This window comes from Pseudophryne corroboree, chromosome 8, assembly GCF_028390025.1.
Source record: "Pseudophryne corroboree isolate aPseCor3 chromosome 8, aPseCor3.hap2, whole genome shotgun sequence".
Lineage (NCBI taxonomy): Eukaryota > Metazoa > Chordata > Amphibia > Anura > Myobatrachidae > Pseudophryne > Pseudophryne corroboree.
The window spans coordinates 377,815,689-377,824,142 of NC_086451.1; positions in this window are offsets into that span (position 1 = coordinate 377,815,689).

The window sequence follows — 8,454 nt, forward strand, 5'->3', positions numbered from 1 at the left end:
GCTTGGCGGAATCAGCGGGGAAAGAAGACCCTGTTGAGGTTGACTATTGCATCAAAGCCAGGCTCTCACATCGGATTGGATGCAAAAGATCATCAACCTTGATGGTTTCAGACTTGACCTTTGAGTCTCACAAACCTCGCATCATCAAAACTGATTACAGGCCTGAAAGGCTGTTCTAAGACTCTCAGAAACTTTTATGACTTCGCGATGACGGGGATCGTTGATTACAAGCGACCCGATGATGGATCCATAACCATATCATGAAAAAGTAATTTTTTATGGAAACTTTTTTTTTATCTCTATATCACGCTAAAATGGAGACTCGCGAGTTTTCCGTTCATCATGAGTGATTATTTGGAATCATAGCTGATGGTATCACAGCTGATGGTATCATAGCTGATTCTTAGGATCATAGAGCCATAATCATATCTGAACATGAATCATACCTGAGGCATCATAGTGTTAGGGTCTCCTGCCCTGTGCTGCCACGTCGTCATGGCAACCGGGAGACAAGTGCTAGCAGAGTAACCTGAGCGCAGCTGATACTCCGGTTCGGGTCTTTTGCTGTGCAGTGGTTACAGGCTCTGTGCACGGTAGGGGATCCGGTGCTGGTTTTTGTGCTCACAGTCTGTGAGGTCTGAGTGGGGCGTGGACAGCACCTGCTTTATAAGGCCTCTTCTTAGGGTAAGCAGATGCTGCTGAATCTTTGTTGGTTAGTCAGTTCCTGAAAGTTAGCCAGTACTGTGTAGCTTTGTATTTGTTTGTTGCTTACTGCAAATAGGCCTGGGGATTTGGTATTACACTCTGCCAATCCAGACCTAGCAGTAAGACTGGAGTCAGTCGTTTAGCTTGCTGGGGTTCTGTTACTACTCTGTGAACTTAGCAAGTTTGCGGCTGTATTCTAAGACTTGCCTGTCTAATCCTGTCTCACTGTGCTAGGTGTCAGGGGTCAGTTTAGTGGCAGTAAGCTGAACCTGTGCACTGCAAGTGAGAATTAGGATTGTGGAGACTCTCCTTGTGTCTATCATTCCATCTCTGACCAAGGAGTTTACTGCCACACCCGTTGGTAACCCTTTAGGGTTTTGCTGTTGCCCTTAGCAACAGCATTTCGGGTTCTCTACGTATTAAAACACAACATCTTGCTTTTCTCATCTGAGCATTACTAATACAAGGGAGACACCCAGTTCCTTAGCCTCTGGGCTTCTTTGTTCACTTTGTGTGTATTTTGTTACCCTATCACCTTCTGTGTACGTTATGTCATATTCCCCAGTCTGTCTGTGAGTCCATTTGTTTTGCATAACAGTTCAAACACCAGTACATTCCTGCAGGCACTGGTGTGCATAACACATAGGTGATTCAGACTCGCTGATGATTTCACAGGGATCTGAAATGTAGTATTAATCATAAATTGACAGTAGCAGGTAGTGGGGTGTCCCCTTGATCCCCGTATCAGGGAGTGCCCCCTTTGTCGCTGTGGTGCCCCCTGTTGGCCATATAGCGCCATGGCAGCTCCTAAAAAAATGGGCATCCGGATTATACATCTGCAGTAAAAACGTCTACAGTAAATAGGTCTACCAATAATCGTAGACAAGCATTGGGTCGACAGGGCAAATGGTTGACATGTATAAGGTCGACATGGCCAAAGGGTGAACGGAGACAAACAGTCGACATGTATAAGGTTGACATGTATAAGGTTGACACGTATGAGGTTGACAGTTCAAATGGTCGACAGGGTCAAAAAGCCGACATGTCGACTCAATTTATTTTACTTTTTCATACTTTTCCATTTAAATGTTGACCTTATGACTGTGTCAACCTTATTACCATGTTACCCTAATGCATGTCTAGCTGTTGCAATACCCCATTGGCTACCAGATGCTGCTGCTATATATATATATATATATATATATATATATATATCTTGGCCATATAAAGTGTCGAAGTCGGAAAATATTACAAACCCGCACTACACATACAGACACCATTCAGAGTGGCTTCTGTGCGGTTGCGTATTAGCCGTGCATGCGCAAACCCGGACGCTGCATACATTGGCTCATGAAGCCCTGTGTATGAGCGTGGGGTATGGGTAAATACGGTGACATGCGCAATCGCATAGAAAGGCCCCCAAAGCCATGTTCCATATTCTATCCTTATAGTACAGAATCTGTACTGACTGTGTAATCTTCAAAGGCAGGTTACTGTTCACACACAAGCTAATCAAACCACACATACACATTCTTCTAAAACAATGTCTTGAATATATCAAGACATGTCTTGTTTACGCAAAGGTTTGTGATCATGAAACAGGCACCCTGATCTGTGAGGAAAGTAAATATCTCTAGTTATCCTTATTGTTTCAGAGTGTATACTGAAGACAGCCAAAACCAGACTGTCATTATTTAATAGAAACCAGGACAATAGGAGACAAATACTATACAAAGAACACAAGCCTTGCTGATACAAATCACTAACAGCTGACAACTTACATTTATAGATCAGAGTTATAACATTTATAGTCAAAACTCTTGGAATTTATATATATATATATATATATATTTATTTGTGTGTATCTTGAGAATGGTTGGTCATTTCATGTGTAGGATCATGTTGCTTGGAGATAGCATGACAGGGTAACCTAATGAACATGGAAATATCTGTCACACATTGCATGTTTCCCAAACTTGGTGCACACATTGCACATAGACTCCCCTTTCCCCTCATGCAACTTTTACTTATTTGCAAGGCACAACAAGGGAATTATACACCTTTACAGTATGTGAGGGGACAGTAACTGATCAGAGCATCATGCATGGTATCTACGTGTTCGGATAATTATGAGTAATAATCCGGTGTTGGTTTGGAGAAGATCGCATGTCGTTGCGAACAGTTATTCGCAAAGGCAGATTAAAGGTATATTTGTGTTTATTATGTACTTGGTATGCGGCTGGAATCCAGAGCTACACACCCCTGGATCAAGGCATCGCCCATCTCTTCAAACTGACCAATGACCTCTCCTGTACTGTAAACGACCATCTCTCCAACCAATCAGTGGAGAGCATACAACCCCATTGTACTGTATTTTGGGCAAGGGTATATAATCCTTGCACCTGGGCCGGTCACTCTCTCTCTGCTTTTTAAAGACTCATAGGTCGTCTCACCAGACGGCTGGGGACCGGATCCGGGTAGCGCAAGCGACAAAGCGTACGTATCATTGGGTGTGACTCTCTCTCTGTGATTGAATTGTATTGTGTTGTACCATTTATATTTTAACTTATTGTAACCCCCTTTTACAAATATATTATTACTTGTTGCTGCTTTGGACCACAACATACAATCAAATACTGGTGTCGCATTCAGTTTCTGATGAGCGTTTGTATAGTATAATTGCCACACCTAGAGCTGCCTCGTGCTCTCAGCGTGTCGGTCTGTGTGTATGCACTGAGTGTAAGCTGCACGGCTATTCCGGCGTGTGTACGCAAAGTGCGTGCACAGTACGGTTCTGTGTACGCTAACTGGGGACAGAGTATTTATTACAGCAGCCGCAGCGGCTTCAGTTACAGTGTGCAATAGGGGTTAGTGGCTGTTTTCCAAGAAGTCTATCGAACTTCTCAAAAGAATACTCAGCTTGGCACCCTGCTGTTGTTTCCCCACTGCTCACAATATGTTGCTGCAATGCTGCAAGCATAGTACCCTTATTGTCAGTTCTAGGCTTTATAGATCTTAAAGCTGTATTTCACCTGTTTTTACTGAGACATACAATATTTGTGTAAAACAAGAGTGTCCTGGTTTAAAAGAAAAGCATGTATGTATATATATATATATATATATATAAAGTACATACATACACATATCTATCTCTATATCTCTCTCTCTATATATAAATATACCTCTCTCTCTCTATATATATATATATATATTCCTAAATTGGCCTGTTAAAGAATTCTCAGTTTAGTACCCTGCTGCAGTCTCCCCACCTGCCACAAGATGGCACTGCAGTGCTGCAAGCAGGGCAACCTTGTCAATTACAATTTTTACATAACAATCAAGTCTATTGGCCCTCATTCCGAGTTGTTCGCTCGGTATTTTTCATCACATCGCAGTGAAAATCCGCTTAGTACGCATGCGCAATGTTCGCACTGCGACTGCGCCAAGTAACTTTACTATGAAGAAAGTATTTTTACTCACGGCTTTTTCTTCGCTCCGGCGATCGTAATGTGATTGACAGGAAATGGGTGTTACTGGGCGGAAACACGGCGTTTCAGGGGCGTGTGGCTGAAAACGCTACCGTTTCCGGAAAAAACGCAGGAGTGGCCGGAGAAACGGTGGGAGTGCCTGGGCGAACGCTGGGTGTGTTTGTGACGTCAACCAGGAACGACAAGCACTGAAATGATCGCACAGGCAGAGTAAGTCTGGAGCTACTCTGAAACTGCTAAGTAGTTAGTAATCGCAATATTGCGAATACATCGGTCGCAATTTTAAGAAGCTAAGATTCACTCCCAGTAGGCGGCGGCTTAGCGTGTGTAACTCTGCTAAATTCGCCTTGCGACCGATCAACTCGGAATGAGGGCCATTGTTCATGCAAATGTATTGAACAATACAAGAAGCCTCCTTTTCCTCAAATAGAATCAATTCACTTTTATAATACACATTCACTTCTGCCAATGGTAACCACATAATACAAAGTCATATATATATATATATATATATATATATATGTGGAAGGGGGGGATAGGGGTACCAGCGACTTACAGTGTCTAATGAAAATGAAAATAAATATGAAGAATATAGCAGGATACGGTTTCCCAAAAAAGAATAACAAATTTATTTATACAATTTAGAATAAAATACAGGGATAAAAAATGGATATAAAAGCTGGATAGTAGGAGCAATAAAAAAAAAAAAAAAAAAATATAAAAAAGATTATATATGAAAGTAAATGCAGTTGTGCTAGAACCCTAAAACACCTAAAATCAGTAAAAACAATTTTCTACTGATAAAAGTAAAAAAAAAAAAAAAACAATGATGCTTATCTTTGAGACTGGAGGGTCAGTGGAGGTGTACCCTAAAAATAAATGCAGTTGTGCTAGAACCCTAAAACACCTAAAATCAGTAAAAACAATTTTCTACTGATAAAAGTATGTAAAAAATAAACAATGATGCTTATCTTTGAGAATGGAAGGTCAGTGGAGGTGTACCCCTATCCCCCCCTTCCACATCCTAATCTTAAGGCAACTTATCACTGCCGAATTTTTAGGGGTTAGCTGACACCTTACATTTTCAAAGGAGTGTCTTTAATTACTGTATTACCACTTTATAAATATCTGTTCACATACACCTGTGGCGCCGTACCCCCACTATCCAATCCATATATATATATATATATATAGTGCAGTGTTTCCCACCATATGTGGGAATGATAGCACTCTCCAGACTTCAAAAATTTAGAAAGTATCAAGAAAACATTTATTAAATGGAGTAAATATCTCACTCACAGCTCCATATGGTATACAGAGTTTCACCAACGTGCATCAACAGCAGTCATGGATGTCAAGCAGGGAACGTTTCTGTCCTATCCAGGGCCTTTTTCAAGGTATTCACAACAAAGTCGACGTGTCAACAGCAGTCATGGATGTCAAGCAGGGAACGGGTCCCACTTTTTAGTGGGTTGGACTCTAATTTGGCACCCCAGCTGTTGATTTGGATGAGTGTGAGTGCGGGATTTCATAAATATATATTAGTGATATGCACCGGAAATTTTTCGGGTTTTGTGTTTTGGTTTTGGATTCGGTTCTGCGGCCGTGTTTTGTATTCAGATGCGTTTTTGCAAAACCTCCCTGAAAATTTTTTGTCGGATTCGGGTGTGTTTTGGATTCTGGGTTTTTTTTTACAAAAAACACTCAAAAACAGCTTAAATCATAGAATTTGGGGGTCATGTTGATCCCATAGTATTATTAACCTCAATAACCATAATTTCCACTCATTTCCAGTCTATTCTGAACACCTCACAATATTATTTTTAGTCCTAAAATTTGCACCGAGGTCGCTGGATGACTAAGCTAAGCGACCCAAGTGGCCGACACAAACACCTGGCCCATCTAGGAGTGGCACTGCAGTGTCAGACAGGATGGCAGATTTAAAAAATAGTCCCCAAACAGCACATGATGCAAATAAAAAAAGAGGTGCACCAAGGTCGCTGGATGGCTAAGCTAAGCGACACAAGTGGCCGACACAAACACCTGGCCCATCTAGGAGTGGCACTGCAGTGTCAGACAGGATGGCAGATTTAAAAAATAGTCCCCAAACAGCACATGATGCAAAGAAAAAAAGAGGTGCAATGAGGTAGCTGTGTGACTTAGCTAAGCGACCCAAGTGGCCGACACAAACACCTGGCCCATCTAGGAGTGGCACTGCAGTGTCAGACAGGATGGCAGATTTTTTAAAATAGTCCCCAAACAGCACATGATGCAAATAAAAAAAAAGAGGTGCACCAAGGTCGCTGGATGGCTAAGCTAAGCGACACAAATGGCCGACACAAACACCTGGCCCATCTAGGAGTGGCACTGCAGTGTCAGACAGGATGGAAGATTTAAAAAATAGTCCCCAAACAGCACATGATGCACAGAAAAAAAGAGGTGCAATGAGGTAGCTGTGTGACTTAGCTAAGCGACCCATGTGGCCGACACAAACACCTGGCCCATCTAGGAGTGGCACTGCAGTGTCAGACAGGATGGCAGATTTTTTAAAATAGTCCCCAAACAGCACATGATGCAAAGAAAAAAAGAGGTGCACTAAGGTCGCTGGATGGCTAAGCTAAGCGACCCAAATGGCCGACACAAACACCTGGCCCATCTAGGAGTGGCACTGCAGTGCCAGACAGGATGGCACTTCAAAAAAATAGTCCCCAAACAGCACATGATGCAAAGAAAAAAAGAGGTGCAATGAGGTAGCTGGTATGGATGGATAGTATACTTGATAGTATACTTGACGACACAGAGGTAGGTAGAGCAGTGGCCTATTGTACCGTACTGCTATATATTATATACTGGTGGTCAGCAAAATTATGCACTGTCCTACTACTATATATATACTGCGCACAACTTAAATGCACCACAGGTATGGATGGATAGTATAATTGACGACACAGAGGTAGGTAGAGCAGTGGCCTACTGTACCGTACTGCTATATATTATATACTGGTGGTCTGCAAAATTATGCACTGTCCTACTACTATATATATACTGCGGACAACTTAAATGCACCACAGGTATGGATGGATAGTATACTTGACGACACAGAGTTAGGTAGAGCAGTGGCCTACTGTACCGTACTGCTATATATTATATACTGGTGGTCAGCAAAATTATGCACTGTCCTACTACTATATATATACTGCGCACAACTTAAATGCACCACAGGTATGGATGGATAGTATACTTGACGACACAGAGGTAGGTAAAGCAGTGGCCTACTGTACCGTACTGCTATATATTATTTACTGGTGGTCAGCAAAATGATGCACTGTCCTACTACTATATATATATACTGCGCACAACTTAAATGCATCACAGGTATGGATGGATAGTATACTTGACGACACGGAGGTAGGTAGAGCAGTGGCCTACTGTACCGTACTGCTATATATTATATACTGGTGGTCAGCAAAATTATGCACTGTCCTACTACTACTGAGCACAACTTAAATGCACCACAGGTATGGATGGATAGTATACTTGACGACACAGAGGTAGGTAGAGCAGTGGCCTACTGTACCGTACTGCTATATATTATATACTGGTGGTCAGCAAAATTACACACTGTCCTAATACTATATATATACTGCGCACAACTTAAATGCACCACAGGTATGGATGGATAGTATACTTGACGACACAGAGGTAGGTAGAGCAGTGGCCTACTGTACCGTACTGCTATATATTATATACCGGTGGTCAGCAAAATTATGCACTGTCCTACTACTATATATATACTGCGCACAACTTAAATGCACCACAGGTATGGATGGATAGTATACTTGACGACACAGAGGTAGGTAGAGCAGTGGCCTACTGTACCGTACTGCTATATATTATATACTGGTGGTCACTGGTCAGCAAATTGATGCACTGTCCTCCTACTATATACTACAATGCAGCACAGACATGAAGTGTTTTTCAGGCAGAGAATGTATAATACTGGTGGTCACTGGTCAGCAAAACTCTGCACTGTCCTCCTACTATATAATACTGGTGGTCCCCAGTCCCCACAATAAAGCACACTGAGCACAGATATGGAGCATTTTTCAGGCAGAGAACGTAGATATTTGCAGCACACTGAGCACAGATATTTGCAGCACACTGAACACAGAAACTGAGAGAACGCCAGCCACATCCTCTCACTATCATCTCCAATGCACGAGTGAAAAATGGCGGCGACGCGCGGCTCCTTATATAGAAT